Source organism: Ranitomeya variabilis, chromosome 2 (genome assembly GCF_051348905.1).
Source record: "Ranitomeya variabilis isolate aRanVar5 chromosome 2, aRanVar5.hap1, whole genome shotgun sequence".
Lineage (NCBI taxonomy): Eukaryota > Metazoa > Chordata > Amphibia > Anura > Dendrobatidae > Ranitomeya > Ranitomeya variabilis.
Window position 1 is genome coordinate 163,982,636 of NC_135233.1, and position 26,236 is coordinate 164,008,871.

The 26,236-nt window shown below is 40.9% G+C and overlaps 2 long non-coding RNA genes across 13 annotated transcripts in view; one reads left to right on the forward strand and one right to left on the reverse strand.

Annotated features, from left to right (window-relative positions):
• The window catches only part of LOC143804741 (uncharacterized), a 1,170,763-nt gene that overhangs the window by 287,479 nt on the left and 857,048 nt on the right, over nucleotides 1-26,236 (reverse strand). The window lies entirely within an intron of this gene.
• The window catches only part of LOC143804743 (uncharacterized), a 123,240-nt gene that overhangs the window by 52,081 nt on the left and 44,923 nt on the right, over nucleotides 1-26,236 (forward strand). For both annotated transcript variants that reach the window (XR_013221095.1, XR_013221094.1), the window contains exons 3-4: nucleotides 16,375-16,432; nucleotides 18,281-18,441. This is a non-coding gene — a long non-coding RNA (uncharacterized LOC143804743). The remainder of the gene's footprint in view (nucleotides 1-16,374; nucleotides 16,433-18,280; nucleotides 18,442-26,236) is intronic.

A 26,236-nucleotide genomic window follows, 5' to 3' on the forward strand; every position in this document is an offset into this window, starting at 1 on the left:
TTTTATTTAGAATATTCATATGATAATGTTCAACAGCAGCACAGTAAGGTTTTTCTGGTCCGAACTGTTTCTGTATGTATTGGCTTTGATAGACTTTACATCAGAAGAGATGTGAAAGGTTCCATAATGTAAGGAGTTGGCTTATTATATGACATATTTCATAAAATAATATGGAAATGTTGCTGTCAGAACAGGTTTCCCATCAGGTGAACTGTTATCAGGTTAATTCAAAGTGCATACTACCTCATTGCTCACCATTAGTATTCATACATGTTGTGATATATGAAAGAGCAATGGACTGTAGCTATCTATTAAAGATGACAATTATCACAGTGATGCAAGCTGGGCACAATATATTCAGTACTAAATTTACATGTGTATATAAAAAATGCACGTTGCACTCTGCAACATTTACAGTGCTGGAATTTCCGGAAGATACTTTTATTTTCTACTTGCTCACTACACAGCTATATGATTTCCATGAGGATCGCAGTTTCCAAAGCCAGATCACCAAGGGGGCAATTCCAATGCACTGGTACAAAAGGGGCTCTGCAAACGTGAGAGGTACCGGAAACTATTACAGTAAAATCTGTGCTCCAAAGTCTAATGGCCAAATGGCACCCCTTCCCTTTTGAGTCCCTCCGTTTGCCCAACCAGTAGTGTATAATCTCATATTGGTTATCGCTGCAAGTGGGAATTGCATAAAAACATGCTTTTTTCCGCTCTTGTAGAGAAAATTAGAACATTTGTGCTAAACATTTTATTGGAAAAAAATGAACTTTTCCATTTTTTTATTCCTATTTTCATTAACCCCTTCACCCCCAAGGGTGGTTTGCACGTTACTGACCGGGCCAATTTTTACAATTCTGACCACTGTCCCTTTATGAGGTTATAACTCTGGAACGCTTCAACAGATCTTGGCGATTCTGACATTGTTTTCTCGTGACATATTGTACTTCATGATAGTGGTAAAATTTCTTTGATATTACCTGCGTTTATTTGCAAACAAAATGGAAATTTGGCGAAAATTCTGAAAATTTTGCAATTTTCCAACTTTGAATTTTTATGCCCTTAAATCACAGAGATATGTCACACAAAATACTTAATAAGTAACATTTCCCACATGTCTACTTTACATCAGCATAATTTTGGAACCAAAATTTTTTTTTGTTAGGGAGTTATAAGGGTTAAAAGTTGACCAGCAATTTCTCATTTTTACAACACCATTTTTTTTTAGGGACCACATCTCATTTGAAGTCATTTTGAGGGGTCTATATGATAGAAAATACCTAAGTGTGACACCATTCTAAAAACTGCACCCCTCAAGGTGCTCAAAACCATATTCAAGAAGTTTATTAACCCTTCTGGTGCTTCACAGGAATTTTTGGAATGTTTAAATAAAAATGAACATTTAACTTTTTTTCACAAAAAATTTACTTCAGCTCCAATTTGTTTTATTTTACCAAGGGTAACAGGAGAAAATGGACCCCCAAAGTTGTTGTACAATTTGTCCTGAGTACGCCGATACCCCATATGTGGGAGTAAACCACTGTTTGTGCGCATGACCGAGCTCGGAAGCGAAGGAGCACCATTTGACTTTTCAATGCAAAATTGACTGGAATTGAGATGGGACGCCATGTTGCGTTTGGGGAGCCCCTGATGTGCCTAAACATTGAAACCCCCCACAAGTGACACCATTTTGGAAAGTAGACCCCCTAAGGAACTTATCTAGAGGTGTGGTGAGCACTTTGACCCACCAAGTGCTTCACAGAAGTTTATAATGCAGAACCGTAAAAATAAAAAATCACATTTTTTCACAAAAATTATTTTTCGCCCCCAATTTTTTATTTTCCCAAGGGTAAGAGAAGAAATTGGACCCCAAAAGTTGTTGTACAATTCGTCCTGAGTACGCTGATACCCCATATGTGGGGATAAACCACTGTTTGGGCGCATATGAGACCTCGGATGGGAAGGAGCGCCGTTTGACTTTTCAATGCAAAATTGACAGGAATTGAGATGGGACGTCATGTTGCGTTTGGAGAGCCACTGATGTGCCTAAACATTGAAACCCCCCACAAGTGACACCATTTTGGAAAGTAGACCCCCTAAGGAACTTATCTAGAGGTGTGGTGAGCACTTTGACCCACCAAGTGCTTCACAGAAGTTTATAATGCAGAACCGTAAAAATAAAAAATCATATTTTTTCACAAAAATTATCTTTTCACCCCCAATTTTTTATTTTCCCAAGGGTAAGAGAAGAAATTGGACCCCATAAGTTGTTGTACAATTTGTCCTGAGTACGCTGATACCCCATATGTGGGGGTAAACCACTGTTTGGGCGCATGGGAGAGCTCGGAAGGGAAGTAGCACCGTTTGACTTTTCAATGCAAAATTGACAGGAATTGAGATGGGACGTCATGTTGCGTTTGGAGAGCCACTGATGTGCCTAAACATTGAAACCCCCCACAAGTGACACCATTTTGTAAAGTAGACCCCCTAAGGAACTTATCTAGATGTGTTTTGAGCGCTTTGACCCACCAAGGGCTTCACAGAAGTTAATAATGCAGAGCCGTAAAAATAAAACAAAAATTTTTTCCCACAAAAATTATTTTTTTAGCCCCCAGTTTTATATTTTCCCGAGGGTAGCAGGAGAAATTGGACCCCAAAATTTGTTGTCCAAGTTGTCCTGAGTGCGATGATACACCATATGTGGGGAGAACCACTGTTTGCGCGCATGGGAGGGCTTGGAAAGGAAGGAGTGCCATTTGGAATGCAGGCTTAGATGGAATGGTCTGCAGGCGTCACATTGCGTTTGCAGAGCCCCTAATGTACCTAAACAGTAGAAACCCCCCACAAGTGACACCATGTTGGAAAGTAGACCCCCTAAGGAACTTATCTAGATGTGTGGTGAGCGCTTTGACCCACCAAGGGCTTCACAGAAGTTTATAATGCAGAGCCGTAAAAATAAAACTAAAATTTTTTCCCACAAAAATTATTTTTCAGCCCCCAGTTTTGTATTTTCCCGAGGGTAACAGGAGAAATTGGACCCCAAAAGTTGTTGTCCAATTTGTCCTGAGTGCGCTGATACCCCATATGTGGGGGGGAACCACCGTTTGGACGCATGGAAGGGCTCGGAAGTGAAGGAGCGCCATTTGGAATGCAGACTTAGATGGAATGGTCTGCAGGCGTCACATTGCGTTTGCAGAGCCCCTAATGTACCTAAACAGTAGAAACCCCCCACAAGTGACACCATGTTGGAAAGTAGACCCCCTAAGGAACTTATCTAGATGTGTGGTGAGCGCTTTGACCCACCAAGGGCTTCACAGAAGTTTATAATGCAGAGCCGTAAAAATAAAACTAAAATTTTTTCCCACAAAAATTATTTTTCAGCCCCCAGTTTTGTATTTTCCCGAGGGTAACAGGAGAAATTGGACCCCAAAAGTTGTTGTCCAATTTGTCCTGAGTGCGCTGATACCCCATATGTGGGGGGAACCACCGTTTGGATGCATGGGAGGGCTCGGAAGGGAAGGAGCGCCATTTGGAATGCAGACTTAGATGGAATGGTCTGCAGGCGTCACATTGCGTTTGCAGAGCCCCTAATGTACCTAAACAGTAGAAGCCCCGCACAAGTGACCCCATTTTGGAAACTAGACCCCCCAAGGAACTTATCTAGATGTGTTGTAAGAACTTTGAACCCCCAAGTGTTTCACTACAGTTTATAACGCAGAGCCGTGAAAATAAAAAATATTTTTTTTTTCCCACAAAAATTATTTTTTAGCCCCCAGTTTTGTATTTTCCCATGGGTAACAGGAGAAATTGGACCCCAAAGGTTGTTGTCCTATTTGTCCCGAGTACGCTGCTACCCCATATGTTGGGGTAAACCCCTGTTTGGGCACACGGGAAAGCTCGGAAGGGAAGGAGCACCGTTTTACTTTTTCAACGCAGAATTGGCTGGAATTGAGATCGGACGCCATGTCGCGTTTGGAGAGCCCCTGATGTGCCGAAACAGTGGAAACCCCCCAATTATAACTGAAACCCTAATCCAAACACACCCCTAACCCTAATCCCAACAGTAACCCTAACCACTCCTCTAACCCAGACACACCCCTAACCCTAATCCCAACCCTATTCCCAACCGTAAATGTAATCTAAACCCTAACCGTAACTTTAGCCCCAACCCTAACCCTAACTTTAGCCCCAACCCTAACTGTAGCCTTAACCCTAGCTCCAACCCTAGCCCTAATGGGAAAATGGAAATAAATACATTTTTTTTCCCCTAACTAAGGGGGTGATGAAGGGGGGTTTGATTTACTTTTATAGCGAGTTTTTTAGCGAATTTTTATGATTGGCAGCCGTCACACACTGAAAGACGCTTTTCATTGCAAAAAATATTTTTTGCGTTACCACATTTTGAGAGCTATAAATTTTCCATATTTTGGTCCACAGAGTCATGTGAGGTTTTGTTTTTTGCGGGACGAGTTGACGTTTTTATTGGTAACATTTTCGGACATGTGACAGTTTTTGATCGCTTTTTATTCCGATTTTTGTGAGGCAGAATGACCAAAAACCAGCTATTCATGAATTTCTTTTGGGGGAGGCGTTTATACCGTTCCGCGTTTGGTAAAATTGATAAGCAGTTTTATTCTTCGGGTCAGTACGATTACAGTGATACCTCATTTATATTATTTTTTTATGTTTTGGCGCTTTTATATGATAAAAACTATTTTATGGAAAAAATAATTATTTTTGCATCGCTTTATTCTGAGGACTATAACTTTTTTATTTTTTTGCTGATCATGCTGTTTGGCGGCTCGTTATTTGCGGGACAAGATGACGCTTTCAGCGGTACCATGGTTATTTATATCTGTCTTTTTGATCGCGTGTTATTCCACTTTTTGTTCGGCGGTATGATAATAAAGCGTTGTCTTTTGCCTCGTGTTTTTTTTTTTCTTACGGTGTTTACTGAAGGGGTTAACTAGTGGGCCAGTTTTATAGGTCGGGTCGTTACGGACGCGGCGATACTAAATACGTGTACTTTCATTGTTTTTTTTATTTTATTTAGATAAAGAAATGTATTTATGGGAATAATATTTTTTTTTTTTTTTTTTTTACACATTTGGAAATTTTTTTTTTTACTTTCTGACTTTGCCCCAGGGGGGGACAATACAGATCGGTGATCTGCCAGTTTGCAAAGCACTCTGACAGATCACCGATCTGAGAGAAGTGCAGGCTGCTTCACAGTGCCTGCTCTGAGCAGGCTTCTGTGAAGCCACCTCCCTCCCTGCAGGACCCGGATCCGCGGCCATCTTGGATCCGGGTCTGGAGCAGGCAGGGAGGGAGGTAAGACCCTCGCAGCAACGCGATCACATCGCGTTGCTGCGGGGGGCTCAGGGAAGCCCGCAGGGAACCCCCTCCCTGCGCGATGCTTCCCTGCACCGCCGGCACATCGCGATCATGTTTGATCGCGGTGTGCCGGGGGTTAATGTGCTGGGAGCGGTCCGTGACCGCTCCTGGCACATAGTGCCGGATGTCAGCTGCGATAGGCAGCTGACACCCGGCCGCGATCGGCCGCGCTCCCCCCGTGAGCGCCGCCGATCGCGCTGGACGTACTATCCCGTCCGTGGTCATGGGGGCCCACCCCACCTCGACGGGATAGTACGTCCGATGTCAGGAAGGGGTTAATTACTGTGAAGCATCTGAATGGTTAACAGACTTCCTGAATGTGGTTTTTCAATACTTTGCGAGGAACAGTTTATAAAACACAATCACTTTTAGAGAGTTTCGAATATGTAGGCCCTTTCAATGCAACTTCAAAATATACAAAAGTGTTCCTAAACTTCTATGTCTTCTAACATTCTAAAAAGGGATAGTTAAAAATAATGTCAATGTGAAGTAAACATTAGGTATACCGTATATGGTATTTATTAACTACTAGCTGGAGAGCCCGGCGTTGCCCGGGCATAGTAACTAACTGTGGTTAGTTATAACAAATTATAATGATTATATTGCACATTAAAACATTTCACATCATATATTCAACACTACAGATTTGCAACACAAATTAACTAAATGATTACCCAAGTTGATAGTATTTTATTCACACTCCTCTTCCATATACAATTGGAAACACTTGATCCCGAGTTAAATTGCAATAATTACAATAAAGCGTATCGTATACACAGCCTACGTCTTCTGCAGCACCACACTTTTCTCCTTTAGACCTCGTTCACATGTTATTTGGTCAGTATTTTTACCTCAGTATTTGTAAGCTAAAACTTGGCATAAAACATTCAGTGGAAAAGCATATTAGAAACATGTCACCACTTCTGTATTTTTCTCCCACTCATGGTTTTGGCTTATAAATACTGAGGTAAAAAACTGACCAAATACTGAACGTGTGAATGTGGCCTTATACACAGCCTCCACCTGCAGCACCTCACTCTTCTCTATACACAGCCTCATACTGCAGCAGCACCTCACTTCTCTCATTTTCCCATCACGCCTCTCATTTCCCCCTTCACATCTGTAATTTTCCACCTCACATCTCTCATTTTCCCCTCACTCCTCTCATTTTTCCCCCTCACACCTCTCATTTCCCCCTCACTCCTCTCATTTTCCCCCTCACACCTGTGATTTTGACCTCACACCTGTCATTTTTTGATCACTCCACTATTTTCCCCTCACTCTTCTCATTTTCCACTCACACCTCTTCATTTTCACCTCACACCTCTCATTTTCACCTCGCTCCATTATTTTCTCCACTCCTCTCGCTTTCTCCTCACTCCTCTCATTTTCCCCTCACTCCTCTCATTTTCACCTCACTTCTCTTTTCCTCTCACAGCAACTTCCTGTTATGAGCACAGAGGTATAATCCATGAGGCTCCTCCCTTTCCCTTGATGTTCTAGACACGACGGAGGTAGATGTGGCCAGTGCCTGCCGTGCACTGATACTCTCAAGGTGGCAGCCCTGACTGTAGCTTGCAGCGGCTGGGACGTCGCAGCCGGTGAGTTTTGCAGGGTGGCTTTTGAGTTGAATGTGTTTCTGCCCAAGTGCGCTAACAACGTGGGCTGTGTGAACGGGGCTTTGCGTGTGGAGTGAGTGTGGCTATGCGGAGTTGGCGGGGCTATGTGGAGTGGGCATGACTTGATACATACACACACTCATACATACACTTAGCTTTATATATATAGATATTGCGTTTTATCGGTTTACGTGCACACAAAGTAAATTATTAAAAAATAGCAGATTTTTTCTACATTTTTGTCATAAACAAGTGCAATACATACGGACCAAATTTTACCATTGATATAACTTACAAATGAAAAATACAATATTGGAATCACTGGGATATGTAGTTGCATTCCAATGTTATTACCACATAAAGTGACACATCAGATATGAAGAAAGGGGCCTCATCAAAAATGCCAAAACAGGGTGCAACGGAGTGAGTTATATTTTGCAAGCTATTTTAATACTGACAGTACACAAATGAGAATCACTCTCTTGTGAATATGAATACAACATTTCTTATATAGCACACCATATTCTGTAGTGCGACGTTACTCACAGCAGTCTCTGACATCCATTGAACTTAAAACTTTTTTTTCTAGCCTCATGCAATTTAATGTTAACCTAGTTACCTATCGCACATCTACAATACAAGAAAAAAATTGTAAAGTATTACAGTTTTCACAAAAAACTCACTGACGCGCATGTAAAAAATGTACATTTCCTATTTTATTCAACTCCCTTCCAGGCTTTGCTGTGTGGACTGGGACTGCCTCAACAGAGTCACCTCATCATCACTAGATGATGGGAGATTTAAGGACTGGAGGGTGCCAGTACTCAACAATTACGGTACATACAATTCAGGAATGTATATGTATTTCCAATCTGATAGCCACTAGGAACGTTTTTAAAAATAAAACATGTTTTTAATAAAAAATGACAAAGAGCAAGAGATTATGAATGATATATTCAGTAGATATACAAATATGTATGTAATCTCTCAATTTCTAAGTCTTTTGTGCTACAAATCCGTGTTCCATAGCTAGAGGCCTTGGCTTCATATCTGGCACACTGGCTTTTGAGGGACACCAACTATCTCAATCTAGGTTATACATTTGAACATACTGTCTAGAAGCTAGACAAGCTTCTCTTCTTTATTACATACAGCTCCATACTGATTTACTTTACAAAGTGATTTTGTATCAAAGCTGGTGAATACCAATAATAAATCCAGCGCATTTTACAAATTAACTAAACCGGGAATAGGTGAAAGTGTCTTACACATTTAATATGACGCATGGCATTGGAGACAAAATTCAACCGTAAATATAGTTTAGGAAATTTGCCCCAATAATAGCTTATACATTGGCTGGAAGAATACATGTCCAATGTTAGAGAAATTATGCTTGCAGAATTTTTAAATATAGGCCTCGATAAAGAATGCATGGAATTATTGTTGGAGAAAATTTAGAGAATCATAGAAACTTTTATCATGGTAAATCAATGCAAAACCACTTGTTCCAAACTCGCAAACAGTATAGCAAACTGCGTACAAGCTATTGAACAGTATAAAAATTACAGTATTTGTTCAGTACATTGAAAACGTATTGGTGAAGGAGTTTTCTAAGGTGAGCAGATGTTAATCCATAACTAAGAAAGTATCACTAGATCCTCATGGTTGACTAATTCAGGTTTCGTTCGGGGGCTTTGCGGAGGGCTGCCTACGATCTCCGTTAAGCACCGCCTACTTCTGCATACTTCTGAATGCGTCCTGCGCACCTATCTTTAACATTGAGTACGCAGGACATGGGGATGTATGCGGATATATGCAGATGTGTCGTTTTGACGCACCCGCCGACCGCCCGCGAACGCAACTTGTTGCGTTCCCGTGCGGTCGGCGGGTGTGTCAATACGACGCATCCGCATACATCCGCATGTCCTGCATACCCAATGTTAAAAATAGGTACATAAATAAAAACATACATAAACCATACATTAAACATATATAAAATACAATAATAATAAAATTATGGCTCTAATTATATTACAGTATAATAATTATATGTACAGTATTTTGTATCTCATATTCTTTCATATATGTTATCTTTCTTTGCTGTTTTTTAGCTGTTGGTTGAGCAGTGACTCAGCTTGTCTGCTTGTGGTGCTGTTTACAATGTTGGGATGGGCTACTGCTAGGTAGTATAAAAAAAGAGAAGAAAAAATTACAGCAGTTTCCCTGACGTGGTGGAACACTTTGTACTATTACAGACATCACCTTGAAAGGTTCTCTGCCAAATAAAAGTATAATATATTAAGACATAACACACACCTTTAGCTCCTAGAATACATATTACGCATGTCTCTTTTCAACTTGTGATTATATTTGACTTTTAGGTCAGCACAAAACAAATCTCACTACTTTTTATACAAAGTGTCATGGCCTTTAGAAATGGAGGCTTCATTGTAATGGCAATTTTTGACTCTATGGATGTAATTAATACTATACTTATTAGTATGGCTAAAAAGGTAAAAGAAAGTCCATATATTCCAACTAATTAACCATATTATTTCCTTATGAGGTTGTTTCTAATCATCCAAATTTTAGGTAAAAGAAAATTCCGTCAACTTCCTCCACCAATCAGTGTGTAAAACAGCTAACGCGATGACGTGTGCTGCGGAGAGTCAGTGCACCGGAGGCAGAGAAAGAAGCAGTGCATCAGGGAGACCGAGGTGAGTATGTGGGCATGGGGAGTCTATGGGGTTGTTGTGCTGTGCAAGGGGAGGCTATGGGGTGTCATGCTGCACAAGGGGAGGCTATGGTGGTGTTGTGCTGCACAAGGGGAGGCTATGGGGGTGACATGGTGCACAAGGGGAGGCTATGGGGGCATCGTGTTGCACAAATGGAGGCTCTGGGGCATTGTGCTGCACAAGGGGAGGCTATGGGGGCCTCGTGCGGCACATTGGGAGGCTGTTTGGGGCTTGTGCAGTATATGAGGAGGCTGTGTGGGGCTCATACTGTATATATGGGGAGGCTGCGTGGGGCTCACACTGTATATGGGGAGGCTGTGTGGGGCTCATGTAGTATATATAGGGAGGCTGTGTGGGGCTCATGTAGTATATATAGGGAGGCTGTGTGGGGCTCATCTATATATATAATTGTCTAAGGGTTTTTCCGTCTGTCTGTCTGTCTGTCTGTCTGTCCTGGAAATCCCGCGTCTCTGATTGGTCGAGGCCTGGCGACCAATCAGCGACGGGCACAGTATCGACGTAGATGTCATAATGGTTGTCATGGTGACGATGATGTCATAAAGGTTGCCTCGACCAATCAGCGACGGGCACAGTCTGCCGCGAATTCTGGAATCATCATTGTCCATATACTACGGGTACGTGCATATTCTAGAATACCCGATGCATTAGAATCGGGCCACAATCTAGTGCAGTATATATAGGGAGGCTGTGTGCGGCTCATGCAGTATATATAGGGAGGCTGTGTGGGGCTCATGCAGAATATACAGGGAGGTTGTGTGGGGCTCATGTAGTATATATAGAGAGGCTGTGTGGGGCTCATGTAGTATATATAGGGAGGCTGTGTGGGGCTCATGCAGAATATATAGGGAGGTTGTGTGGGGCTCATGCAGAATATATAGGGAGGCTGTGTGGGGCTCATGCAGAATATATAGGGAGGCTGTGTGGGGCTCATACTGTATATATGGGGAGGCTGTGTGGGGCTCATGCAGTATATATAGGAAGGCTGTGTGGGGCGGGCTCATGCAGTATATAGGGAGGCTGTGTGGGGCTCATGCAGAATATTTGGGGAGGCTGTGTGGGGCTCATGCAGTATATAGGGAGGCTGTGTGTGGCTCATGCAGTATATAGGGAGGCAGTGTGGAGCTTATGCTCTATATAGGGAGGCTGTGTGGGGCTCATGCTGTATAAATAGGGAGGCTGTGTGGTGCTTATACAGTATATATGGGGAGGCTGTGTGGGGCTCATGCAGTATATATAGGGAGGCTGTGTGGGGTTCATGCAGTATATAGGGAGGCAGTGTGGAGCTTATGCTCTATATAGGGAGGCTGTGTGGGGCTCATGCTGTATAAATAGGGAGGCTGTGTGGTGCTTATACAGTATATATGGGGAGGCTGTGTGAGGCTCATGCAGTATATATAGGGAGGCTGTGTGGGGCTCATGCTCTATATAGGGAGGCTGTGTGGGGTCATGCAGTATATAGGCAGGCTGTGGGGCTCATGCAGTATATAAAGGGAGGCTGTGTGAGGGCTCTTACAGTATATAAGGGGGGCTCATATTGGATGTCAGCATAATTAATTCTGCTCAATACTAAGTGATACAATTAATAATATAATCAATACTATAGAGGAAAGAATCGTGCACCGCTGCAACACTTGAGCCCAAATATCCACTGTGTGTGATTACCACGTCAAATACACCGCCCTTTCGGATTCACAGGTGCCAAACCCTGTAAGCAATTGCATAAATCCATATACTGAAGAGAAAAAAGGGTGGCACTCACCGTTTCTAAAATCCAATCTTTATTGTGACGATTTAAAACATCTTCAGCAGGGGGGTGTAGAATGGGAAGAAAAAAAACAGACGACGGCCGTTTCGCACTCCCGTAGAAGCGCAAGGGAGCGTGAAACGGCTGTTGTCCGATTTTTCTTTCCGTTCTATACCTCCCTGCTGAAGATGTTTTAAATCGTCACAATAAAGATTGGATTTTCGAAATGGTGAGTGCCACCCTTTTTTCTCTTCAGTATATGGGTCAATTAATAATATAATTACCAATAATATAATTATAATATAATAATAATATATTGATGTTAATATTGAGTTAATTTCAGCCTATTGGTTCGGGCCTCGACAACAGTCACGGTCTCTCATGTGGCCCCTCAGGAAAATTAATTGCCCACCCCTGGTCTAATGTGTATGGGGCCTCCGAACTCTCCTCCGAGAGATGATGTTGGGGAAGAGAAGAATCTGACGTTGGATTTTCAATGGTAGATCCTTTTGATCTTCCCAGACATAAGTTGCTACCAGAGGGCTGATCGTTTGTCCCACTGCTATCCAATGTGTATTTGAGTCTTTAGGATAAAGAAACCTCTTTCACAATGACATTGAGATTTTCTTTTCTGAGTAGCACAGTGAGGTACATTTAAAAAGATAATCTGGATGTTTGGAAAAAAATATTGTCCATCACTCACCCTCAGGTCTTTTTTTCCAGGCTTCCAGTCATAATATGTAGATTGGCACTACCATTGCAGCGAATCAGTGGCCTCAGAGGTCACTTACTGTCATCACTACTGTTATCACTGTTTTAACTTAAATGATTCCAGAGACGGGGCAGTTTTTGTAGGTTTAGAACAAGTACTTGGGAATGTCCGGCCTGTGGGCCTTTTAAGGACTGAGAAATCACACTGTTAAGGCAACAGCTTCTGCACAGTAAAAATCCAAAAAAAATCCAAGTAACTTGTCCTTCTAAGGCCTACTGTGCTGTACAGCACTGCACATCCACTCTTACACCTGGAAGAGCTTGGAGGATTCACCAGGAAGACACGCTCAAACCACTTGTGTCATCTTCATCACTCACATCCATCATCTTCAGTCTTCTTAGCCTCTATAGAAGCATCACTGTGACTTAGAAAAAACTACTCACTGATGGATATCACTGACTTACTTAGGGGAAAATGATAGAAATAGCACGTATATGCTTATTTCTTGACTTAATGAGGGATAAGGTGATGGATGTCAGTGATGTGGATGAAGCACAGGCAGTTTTGAAGTGTCTTACTTGTGAATATACAGTGTGTCTGTAAAGTCATGGTGCACTTTTGACCAGTCACAGGATCTATTTATAGTTTACATTTTGGCGCGCTTTCTCTGGCCCAATCATATCAGACCTGTTCATGAGGAGAGATAACAAGAACCAATCAAACAAAACAAACTCATTTAAGCTGTTGCTGAGCCCCCAGTCAGATTAACCCCTGATAAACTGAACTCTGATTAATACATTGCCAGGTATGTGACATCATGCAGCCACAAGCTTATGCCAGCTGTGTGGTTTTCCAGGTCAGTCGAGATGTGGATGGTACAGAGGAAAGTCAAGTGTTTTGTGAATATCGGCGCGTTTATAACGAAGCGCCACCACATAGAAATAACATTACTCGGTGGGATAAGCAGTTGAAGTAAATCGGCAGTTTGGTGGAGAATCCCTGTTCTCGTAGGCCATCAATCAGTGATGAGTCTGTAGAGGCTATATGGGATAGCTACCTAAGGAGCCCTAAAAAATCTGTGAGTGCGTGTGCTCGACAATTACACCTAACCTAAGCAAGACTACAGTTCATAAGGTGTTAAAGAAACGTCTCTGTTTTACGGGGTACAAATTGCGTCTGTTTCACGCCATCAAACCGGCAGATAGACCCAAACAATGCGCGTTTGCTACAGATATGCTTCATGAGATCGACAAAGATGCAAGATTTTTGCAGAAGATTGTGATTAGGTGTGTATGACAACAAATGAAGCCCACATCGAACTGCACTGAATAGGTATGAAATTGGGAGAGTTTTTATTTTATTTGGAGCAGATTTCTCATTTCTATCAGTTTTGTTGCTTTCCAGTGACTGGTCAAAAGTGCACCATGACTTTACAGACACACTGTATATATTATATATTCATTTGTAGAGTTATTTCCAGTTAAACTTTTTTCATACCTGTTGGTACTATTTATTTTAACCTGATTTTAACCCACGGTACCAGCTGACTATTCATTCCAAATTAGCCTCCCCATGAGTTTCCAAAAGCAACAGGAAATGCCCAGTGACAACATAAACATACCATATACAGTATATGGAGACCTAGGTAGCCAACATGCAGACCATGAATAAGGCTTATTGCCGAAATGCGTAGGTCCGTTCCAATACCTTTTCTATTTGCTCATATGCCAGTTATTGCCTCTGGAAGATTTTAATGGATCAATAAATACATATACTTACCTGGGATAATCTGTCCATGCTGGATCCTTCCTCGTGCTTCCTGGTGAATACTCCAGTATCTTCTACTTGGTGGCAGGGTGGATGTGCAGAGCATACGCTGTAGAGAACAGAAGCCTGTGTCCTCAGAGGAGCAAGTAACTGTGTCAAACTTAATGACAAATTTAATTGGTGCGACAGGCTACAAATTATGGCTACAAAGAATAGAAACGTTGATGCAGAGTGTTGATCTTTCCAAGAGAAATGTTCAAATATTTTTTTTTGTTGTTGTTGACGTCAAAGGCAGGAGTCAGTTGATTAAATGTTTGACCAAATACAGCAGACCAATATTTAAGTTGATAAACTTGTGTTGCCCGTGAATGATGTGATATACAGTATATGCAAGTGGTACTTGGCCGAAAAAAAACATTTCTCTACCAGTGGACTAGTAGAATACAAAAAAATATGTTTAGATGATTAGGTGAAAATCATTTGGATATCTTGGACAGTAGTTTCGGATGTATAGTGTTGAAGTGGTAAGACAGCGGCAAGGATTGTCATCTGAGGACTGCACAATTATGCTTCATTATCTTAACTATAGCTGCTACTATGGCTAATCGCTATGTATTGTTATACTTCCGGAAATAATTAGCATGCCTAATTAAGTCTATGATCTCAGGACAATCAATAATTACCAACAGGTTGAAAACAAGGATGGCTCAAAAGGTTCATTTAGCTTTATCTATCTGCCCCATCTTTTCATCTTTAGGTGGAAGGATGTTTTCTACTGAGATATTTAACAAGCTCACCAAAAACAAAATAAAATCGGACACCATGCACCTAATTAGTCTAATGGTGGATATTTCATATGGACAATCCAACCTACAATATACCAGACATGACTTGGGGGGAAAAAATAAAAGTGGCATCTTATTGGCCAATTACACCATAGTTTCAGCAGAAAACCTGCTCCAAAATGGATGACCAGTAATGCTTCTATGGCATTGTCTCTGTGATTCTGTCATAATGCAATACAAGCGAGTGTTACTGAGACACATATCTTCACAAACAGGGCAGTGTTGTGGTAACCTTTCTAATTGTTCTGCGTGACATTGCGAGTATAATGCAGCACATCAAGAGGAAAGTCTATTTGGAACTGTCATTCCAGAGCTTGACAGACTGGAGCAGGAGTGTGGCAAGTCCCGTCTTTTCCATGTCACACTTTCTACCTAGAAAACAAACAAACCACTTGCGAGAACAGCTCGGCCTGTTTACAGACTATCTCACTAGTACGCAGAAATCAGCTCCAGTGTCACTACAGTTGAGTGGAAATATAACACCTAACCTGAGTTAACCTTTTTACCTTGTGTATTTTTAAAGGTAATAATAAATGGAGCAGTTGTGTAAGAAGAGAAGTTGATGGATGACTGTGATGACATAACTGAGACATTTGGCATTTCATGCAGGTTATGAAAAGGCATACTTTATGTGTGTTACAAATCAATTCCAATTATGTCACTTAATTTAATTAGTCAACTCATGGAAAAGCAAAATCCCTGTTTTCCTCCTCTACAGAATCCACGTGATTTAGATTTCATTGAAAAGCTGCAGTAAATTACCTTATTATTCACTTAAAAGGGTGTTCCAACAAAATACATTTACCCTCTGTCCCATAACAGGTAATAATTGTATGATTGCTGGGCCCCCACTGATCTTATGCCCCACTGGGCACGAGTACCCCATTCCTCCTCTCCACATGGCTAATGACAAACAGTTAAAATGGATCGGATACTGATCAGTACTCCGCTTTGCTGCAGTTGGGCAATAAAGAGGAATAGGGGGCTTTGAACCCCAGTTTTAGTGATCAGTGGGGTTTAAAGTGAACTTCAAAATCAGCCAGAGCTCACTTACCCGTGTAACTTTACATTAGAGCTTAATAAAGCTATATCAACTTATATCACATCACAATATCCAAATGTTGGGGTCTGTCCTCTGTGACCTGTGTAACCTCCTGTTCATTTACCCGCCCTCACTACTGATTTGCAGCTTTCTGCCTATGCACAGTGTACAGAGAAATCTGCCTATGCACAGTGTACAGAGAAAATCTGTCAAACAGTGGTGCGGGAGGGGTTATATAGAGCTTAGAATTTAGAGGACTGCTAGATCTACAGCAGTGATTTTATCAAAACTGCAGCAAGCAGCTTAGTAAGTAACACAGCAATTGATACATCGCTGGAATCAGAGTCGCTGCCCTTACATCAAGATGCTCTAAGATGGAGTAGCGAAAACTTTGTGACAGAGTCCAATTAATAATAGTATAAATTGTGCAAAATCCTCTAATATTTAATCTTTTATTATATTCTCAACCTTTTTTTTCTTCAACAGAGTGATTTAATCACATTTTTCTGCAGAGGCTGATTTAGACATGCACACAAAGCTGAAGGTTTGTTACTAGGTATCACTGCAGGTAAAAACTATCAGACTAGAGAGCGGGAATGGAATAATATAATATTTGTGCTACTGCAGTGTCTGTAGGTTCCCCTGATAAACTCCGTGTCAGATAAGTCAGGAAAGTTGACAAGTCTTTTTTTACAGCACATGGGATAGACAAGATCAATGCACCCTCAGATGTACTAGCAGTAAGTCAGGCTAGTTTTCTGAATTTACGCAATGACAGTTTCCAGCCACAACTAGTTCACTTGTTGGAAATATTAAAGACGCACTCCTCCTCCCATCAAAGTTTTTATCCTCTTAATATATTGCAGTCATCATATTGTATGGCCCTGTGAACTTACAATTGCTCATTTTGCCTTTCGACCCAGATAATTCTTCCTATTTCTGCATAGAGCAGAGAAAAGAGAAGTCTCTTGTCCCTGCATTCATCACTCCTCTCTTGAACTCCTGACCCAGCTGCTCACTACTCCCCCCTGCCAGAGACTTTTGCAGTGACTTATGATTCCTGCAGGGAAAATTGTCCTCCTGTTTCAAGATAAAGCTAGTCAGTTTTTGTAATCATGTGATATCATAGACTTAATAGAAAGTAGACTTATCAATTGTGTAGAAAGGAAAAATGAGCAATTGTAAGTACACAGTGCTATATAATATGATGACTGCAACATATAAATTTGGAAGGCAGTACTTTTTTAAGGAATTGGCATATATATTTTCACTATTCAATAAAAAAAATAGTAAATGGTGTATAATACATTTAACATGGAGACTTTGCCAATCCTGACTGTCATGTAATCTATGAGGATACGCTGAAATCATTATAAAAATTAGTTATCAGATACAGTTGTGCTCCAAAGTTTACATACCCTGCAGAATTTTTGCTTTCTTGGCCTTTTTTTCAGAGAATATGAATGATAACACCAAAACTTTTTCTCCACTCATGGTTAGTGGTTGGGTGAAGTCATTTATTGTTAAACTACTGTGTTTTCTCTTTTTAAACCATAATGACAACCCAAAACATCCAAATGACCCTGATCAAAAGTTCACATACCCTGGTGATTTTGGCCTGATAACATGCACAGAAGTTGACACAAATGCATTTGAATGGCTACTAAAGGTAACATCCTCACCTGTGACCTGTTTGCTTCTAATCCGTGTGTGTGCATAAAATCTGAGGGAGTTTCTGGGATCCAGACAAACTTTTGAGCAAATATAGGGTATGTGCCTTCAAATATAAGGTATGTGCAGATGCTGTGGATTTTGCAGCGGATCAGCGGCGGATTGGCCGCTGCGGATTCGTAGCAGTTTTCCATGCGATGTACAGTACCATGTAAACCTATGGAAAACAAAATCCGCAGTGCACATGCAGCGGAAAATACCGTGCGGAAACGCTGCGTTGTATTCTCCGCAGCATGTCAATTCTTTGTGCGGATTCCGCAGCGGTTTACACCTGCTCCGTAATAAGAATCTGCAGGGGTAAAACCGCAGGTGGAATCCACAGAAAAACCGCAGGAAATCTGCAGTAAATCCGCAGGTAATCCGCAGTGCGTTTTACCTGTGGATTTTGCAAAAACAGTGCGGATAAATCCGCACACGAATCCGCAATGTGTGCACATAGCCATAGACTTTCAGTTAAATCACTCCAGATAAAGATTAGATAGGATATCCTTAAAGTGTTCTTACAGACTACAATGACAGCAATACCATCAATGTTCACTGTAAAAATTAAACTAGTTTAGCATAGTCTTTTGTACCTTATACCATATATTATATCCTTTGCTAAATGAAGCAATTTGTTCTACTGGATTTATTGTACTCTGTTCTATATAATTTATTCTAGTTGGTTTATCTCCGTCTCCTGGTGACACTCTGGATAACAAAATGGAATTCTGCAGTTGTCCATCATTGACAATGTCCATAGAGTTATTTGTACCCAGTGAGGATGGAATGTGGAACAGCTGTGAAGTGAGACAGCACGCTGAACAGAACGTGTACAGTAAGGTATGAGGACAAGTTCAATTCCTACTACTACTCGCTTGTGTTTTCTAGGTCAAACCGAGGATCTGCTTACGATCTCAAATATAGCAGTGATACTCAGACTTAAGATGCAATTTCAACTATTTGATAAATTGATACTGCACAATCTGCACCATCTAAATAGGGGTAAAATGATACCGAAATTAAAGAAAAATGTTCTCAAGCAACACCCATCTGATGTTGCAAGAAAATTACATTTCACTAAATTTTATAATAAAAAATCTATTATTACAGTTTAAAAAAATATAAAAAAAATTGAACAAAGAGACCACGACCACCCGTGTTTAACCCCTTTACCCCCAAGGGTGGTTTGCACGTTAATGACCCGGCCAATTTTTACAATTCTGACCACTGTCCATTTATGAGGTTATAACTCTGGAATGCTTCAACGGATCCTGGTGATTCTGACAATGTTTTCTCGTGACATATTGTACTTTATGATAGCGGTAAAATTTCTTTGATATTACCTGCATTTATTTGTGAAAAAAACAGAAATTTGGTGAAAATTTTGAAAATGTTGCAATTTTCCAACTTTGAATTTTTATGCAATTAAATCACAGACATATGTCACACAAAATACTTAATAAGTAACATTTCCCACATGTCTACTTTACATCAGCACAATTTTGGAACAAAATTTTTTGTTTTGTTAGGGAGTTATAAGGGTTAAAAGTTGACCAGCAATTTCTCATTTTTACAGCACCATTTTTTTTTTAGGGACCACATCTCATTTGAAGTAATTTTGAGGGGTCTATATGATAGAAAATAACCAAGTGTGGCACCGTTCTTAAAACTGCACCCCTCAAGGTGCTCAAAACCACATTCAAGAAGTTTATTAACCCTTCAGGTGTTTCACAGGAATTTTTCGAATGTTTAAATAAAAATGAACATTTAACTTTTTTTCACAAAAATTTAATTCAGCTCCAATTTGTTTTATTTTACCAAGGGTAACAGGAGAAAATGGACCCCAAAAGTTGTACAATTTGTCCTGAGTACGCCGACACCCCATATGTGGGGGTTAACCACTGTTTGGGCGCATGGCAGAGCTCGGCGAAGGAGCGCCATTTGACTTTTCAATGCAAAATTGACTGGAATTGAGATGGGACGCCATGTTGCGTTTGGAGAGCCACTGATGTGCCTAAACATTGAAACCCCCCCACAAGTGACACCATTTTGGAAAGAAGACCCCCTAAGGAACTTATCTAGATGTGTGGTGAGCACTTTGACCCATTAAGTGATTCACAGAAGTTTATAATGCAGAGCCGTAAAAATAAAAAATCATATTTTTTCACAAAAATGATTTTTCGCCCACAATTTTATATTTTCCCAAGGGTAAGAGAAGAAATTGGACCCCAAAAGTTGTTGTCCAATTTGTCCTGAGTACGCTGATACCCCATATGTGGGGGTAAACCACTGTTTGGGCGCATGGGAGAGCTCGGAAGGGAAGGAGCGCCGTTTGACTTTTCAATGCAAAATTTACAGGAATTGAGATGGGACGCCATGTTGCGTTTGGAGAGCCCCTGATGTGCCTAAACATTGAAACTCCCCACAAGTGACACCATTTTGGAAAGTAGACCCCCTAAGGAACTCATCTAGATGTGTTGTGAGAACTTTGAACCCCCAAGTGTTTCACTAAAGTTTATAACGCAGAGCCGTGAAAATAAAAAATCTTTTTTTTCTACAAAAATTATATTTTAGCCCCCAGTTTTGTATTTTTCCAAGGGTAACAGTTGAAATTGGACCCAAAACATTGTTGTCCAATTTGTCCTGAGTACACTGTATCCCATATGTGGGGGGAACCACCGTTTGAGCGCATGGCAGAGCTCGGAAGGGAAGGAGCGTCATTTGGAATGCAGACTTAGATGGATTGGTCTGCAGGCATCACATTGCGTTTGCAGAGCCCCTAATGTACCTAAACAGTAGAAACCCCCCACAAGTGACCCCATATTGGAAACTAGACCCCCCAAGGAACTTATCTAGATGTGTTGCGAGAACTTTGAACCCCCAAGTGTTTCACTACAGTTTATAACGCAGAGCCGTGAAAATAAAAAATCCTTTTTTTTCCACAAAAATTATTTTTAGCACCCAGTTTTCTATTTTCCCAAGGGTAACAGGAGAAATTGGATCCCAAAAGTTGTTGTCCAATGTGTCCTGAGTACGCTGATACCCCATATGTTGGGGTAAACCTCTCTTTGGGCTCACGGGAGAGCTTGGAAAGGAAGGAGCACTGTTTTACTTTTTCAACGCAGAATTGGCTGGAATTGAGATTGGACGCCATGTCGCGTTTGGAGAGCCCCTGATATGCCTAAACAGTGGGAACCCCCCAATTATAACTGAAACACTAATCCAAACACATCCCTAACCCTAATCCCAACGGTAACCCTAACCCCACCCCTAACCCTGACACACCCCTAACCCTAATCCCAACCCTATTCCCAACCGTAAATGTAATCCAAACCCTAACCTTAACTTTAGCGCCAACCCTAACTGTGGCCTTAACCCTAGCCCCAACCCTAACCCTAACCCTAGCCCTAACCCTAGCCTTAACCCAACCCCTAGCCCTAACCCTAGCCCTAACCTTAACCCTAACTTTAGCCCTAACCCTAGCCCTAACCCTAACCCTAGCCCTAACCCTAGCCCTAATGGGAAAATGGAAATAAATAAATGTTTTTTAATTTTTTAATTTTTCTCTAACTAAGGGGGTGATGAAGGGGGGTTTGATTTACTTTTATAGTGTTTTTTTTTGCGGATTTTTATGATTGGCAGCCGTCACACACTGAAAGACGCTTTATATTGCAAAAAATATTTTTTGCGTTACCGCATTTTGAGAGCTATAATTTTTCCATATTTGGGTCCACAGAGTCATGTGAGGTCTTTTTTTTTTGCGGGACGAGTTGAAGTTTTTATTGGTAATATTTTCGGGCACGTGACATTTTTTGATCGCTTTTTATTCCGATTTTTGTGAGGCAGAATGACCAAAAACCAGCTATTCATGAATTTCTTTTGGGGGAGGCGTTCATACCGTTCCGTGTTTGGTAAAATGGATAAAGCAGTTTTATTCTTCGGGTCAGTACGATTACAGCGATACTTCATTTATACTTTTTTTATGTTTTGGCGCTTTTATACAATAAAAACTATTTTATAGAAAAAATATTTTTGCATCGCTTTATTCTGAGGACTATAACTTTTTTATTTTTACTTTGATGATGCTGTATGGTGGCTCGTTTTTTGCGGGACAAGATGACGTTCTCAGCGGTACCATGGTTATTTATATCCATCTTTTTGATTGCGTGTCATTCCACTTTTTGTTTGGCGGTATGATAATAAAGCGCTGTTTTTTGCCTCGATTTTTATTTTTTTACGGTGTTCACTGAAGGGGTTAACTAGTGGGACAGTTTTATAGGTGAGGTCGTTATGGACGCAGCGATACTAAATATGTGCACTTTTATTTTTTTTTTTATTTAGATAGAAAAATGTATTTATAGGAACAATACATATATATTTTTTTATTTTTTGGGGGGAATTTTTTAAAAAAATTTTTACACATGGGAATATTTTTTTTTTACACTATAACATTTCCCCAGGGGGGGACATCATGTTATAGTGTAAGATCGCTGATCTGACACTTTGCTGTGCACTGTGTCAGATCAGCGATCTGACGTGCACTCCTGGAGGCTTCCCGGCGCGCCTGCTCAGAGCAGGCACTGTGAAGCCACCTCCCTGCAGGACCTGGATGCAGTCCCGCAGCCATTTTGGATCCGGGCCTGCTGCAGGGTGGAGGAGGTAAGAGACCCTCGGAGCAACGCGATCACATCACGTTGCTCCGGGGGTCTCAGGGAAGCACGCAGGGAGCCCCCTCCCTGCGCAATGCTTCCCTATACCGCCAGAACACTGCGATCATGTTTTATCGCAGTGTGCCGGGGGTTAATGTGCCAGGGGCGATCCGTGACCGCTCCTGGCACATAGTGCCGGATGTCAGCTGCGATAGTCAGCTGGCACCCGGCCACAATCGTCTGCGCTAGCCCCGTGAGCGCGGCCGATCGCATATGACATACTATCCCGTCGGTGGTCATACGGGCCCACCCCACCTCGACGGGATAGTACGTCTAATGTCAGAAAGGGGTTAAACTTTTGAGAGAGTGACTGCAGGGCCAGATAACCACTTACATGAACAGATACATAAAATATATTACACAATTTTATACTTTCTGTTCAACTATGAAAAGATTTTTAAAGTCAAAACTATAATAATAATTACATATACATATGTCACATATGTTAGAAAATGGGAACCCATTCTTTTCTATAGTAATGTAGCAATATACTGTATTACCCTATATGTGTTTACTTACTTTAGGGCATCTGTCACCAGGTTTCTGGTACTCTTTCTGAGAGTATCATGATGTAGGGGTAGAGACCCTGATTCCTGCAATGTGTCACTTACTGGTGGCTTATTGTAGCACTCATATATTTCAAATCCAATGGTAAAGTTAAATATATCTAGTAAATTGCAATATTTTATTAAACCTTGGATATATCTTTTCTACAGTACTGATGATTTGCCAACATAAATCTGTCCTGGGTCAAACACATGCCAGAAATGGACCTCCAGAGACCTAGATGAATTCCTGAAGTGGTGTAGTTTACAAAATTCAGTAACTTATTGGTGGATTCCTGTATAGGTAGCTCAGGGGCTCGATAAATGTGCTATGCTGACTTTAAGCCATTCCAGCAAAAGACAAATGGTGCTCCTTCACTTCTGAACTCTATGATCACACATGAAGTATTGTCATACATGCAGGGTTCATTTATTTACTTATTTCCTCATGGAAAAACAAACACACTAAAAACCCTACCTAACAAATATAACTTTTCCAAAAATATTTCTTAAAATTTTTCAGCCTAATACTATATCTATAAAATACCAGATTGATAAAATACCTGTTGAGTAAAAATGTTCTCTACAGCTCAATATAAATTAGTAGAGTGTGCAATTTCTAAAATGTAGTGTACTTCAGCATGTTCTTGTGTTTTGGCAGCACATCAATGGATCTGTAACATGAAATGGTGTTTAAAAATAAAATAAAAATTCATATAAAAATTTATTATTATTATTAGCAGCATTTGGCCTGATCTCAAGTCATGGTGACTTAATAGGTGAACTTCTATAGGAAGATCAATCTTGTGCAAGCCTAGATAGGTCCACTAGGGTCTTCTCTGTTATCTTGATAGTATCAAGCCATCAGGTTGCTGGTCTTCCTCTTCGACTTGTTCCTTCTATTCTTCTGATTATGATGTCCTTCTCCAGTGATTGCTTTTAAGTCATAGCTTGGTGATCCTTGCTTCAAGTGACTTGTCTGGCTTGATTTGTTCCAAAATCAAATTCTTTGTTCTTCTTGCCATCAATGATATTGATAACAACACTTCTCCAGAACCACATTTCAAAGGCATTGATTCTTCTGTCTTTTTTCTTTATAGTCCAAGTTTCTTCTTTATTTTTCAACAAAAAAGACCAAACCATGTACAAGCCATGTCTTTGTCGTTAATGAGATGATCCTCACTTTGAAGACCTTGTCTATTGTTTTCATTGTTGATTTGCCCGTAGCTATTCTCCTAGTGACTTCCGCTGTCGTCGCTGCATCTTGAGTTATGATCAGTCTCAGTAGGCTGAATCCCTTTACTACTTCCAGTTTGTCAATGACCATCGCAAATGTGTCACGGCCATACCTGACAGTAGTCAATATCATTGTTTTCTTTGTATTGACTAGCAGTCCCATGTTCAAGCTGTCCATCTTGACACTCCGAAATAAGTCTTTCATTCTATCTATGCTTGTTGCTATAAATGCTGTATTGCCTATGTATTTAAAGTTATTGATAATTCATCCAGCAATTTTGATTCCTTCTTTTTTGGCAAATCCAGCCTTCCTGAAAATAACTTCTACATATAAATTGAAGAGAAATTATGACAGGATGCAGCCTTGTCTGCTGCCTTGTTCTACTTTGAATCATGCCATGTCGCCATGTTCCTTTTGGACTGTTGCTTATTGGTCAATGTAAAGGTTCCTAATGAGGATGATCAGATAGTTCAGCACATCTATATCCTTAATGGTATTTCAAAGTTTCTGGTGATCAACACAGTTGAATGCTTTGCTGTAGTTGATGAAGCAAAAATAGATTTCGTTGTTATATTCTTTGGCCATTTCCATTATCCATTTAATGTTCTCTTGCTCTTCTACCTTTTCTGAATCCTGCTTGTTCCTCTGGCAGATCTTTATCAAAGTAAGGATGTAACCATCTTTGTAGGATCTTCAATAGTATTTTGCTGGAATGAAATAGGAGTTCAAAAGTCTGATATTTTCCACAATTCCTTACCATCTTCCTTCTTTCAAACATGGAACTTGTCCAGTCCTTGGGCTATTTAGCAGTTGTCCATATCTGTTGACCGAGGTGTGTGATGACATCAAATGCTGCTTTAGAAGACTTCATTAGCTCTATTGGAATATTGTCACATCCAGGCGCTTTGTTGTTTAACAGAAACTTTATTGCAGCAATGATGTCATCTTTCAGGATGTTCGGCTGTCTATCATTTCCAGTCTCAGTTTCTTCACGTTATTCTTGTAGAGGTGCTCTGTGTACATTTTCTATCTTTCCTCGATCTGTTCTAAATCAGTTAGTTTCTTCTAGCGGACATTCCCACTTTTGGTCGATCAGAGTTTGATTAGTGTTTGAGCATAGTGTGGTCCTATTCTCTCAGACGAGATGAAGATGGAGGAAAAAAGTCTTCATATTCTCCATTCTGTCAGTCTGTGGAAATCGGACTGCACTCAGATGTCATCCGAGTACAGTCCGGTGGTTTCCACGAGCTTATTGGCTTGCATGGTCGGGTGTGATCAGAATATAGGCTCAAACTAGGGCATGGTGCGATTTCTCAGTCCGAGGAAAAAATGTAACCTGTGTATAGCCCCATAGCATAATTTAGGTCCTGATGCGATACAATATTTTGTTGGATTGCATTCGGACCAAAAATACGGCCATGTGTTAGGGTTCGCGGATCGCACTAAATATAAATTATGGTAAAGTGCGATCGCAACCCGGGGTCCACCGTGCAGTGATGGAAAACCGCAGCTAGTGAACAATGGCGGAGAGAAGCTGCGAGCTAGCGATATAAGCACACAGAGATAAAGGTCACTCAGTGTGAACAGAGCGCTAAGTACCTAGCTTTGTTGCACCACAGAGCAGTACTAAGGAGAAAACACTCAGAGCTTTACCCTGTTAGACGTCACAGGAGTAAAGCAGTAATGATGCTAGTTGGGGTCCCTAACAGTAGAGAGACAGCTGTCAATTGGCATGACACTGCTTGTTGTACCCGGAGTCGGTCATTGACTGCTCCTGCCAGTTTCTCTTCTTATTGACAGGGTGGGACTACTAGTGTCATGCCAATTGACAGCTGTCTCTCTACTGCCCAATTTGAGAAGCTGGCTGTCAATCAGCCCGACACTAATAGTCCCGCCCTGTCAACAGGAAGATAAACTGCTGCTCTACTGACAAGCAGCTGAATATCTGACAGGAGCCGTCAATGACCAATGCCAGGTACAACATGAAGAAAGTTGCCTCTGTTAGCAACTACACATCCTTTTTTTCCTAAAAGTCCTGGCTATCCTCTTTAATGAGAAATTATTGTTTTCATTTTTATTTAATAAAATCAGTGAGAGAAATCTGTTTCTTTCTTCTCCACAACTAATATTTAAGTCACACAATT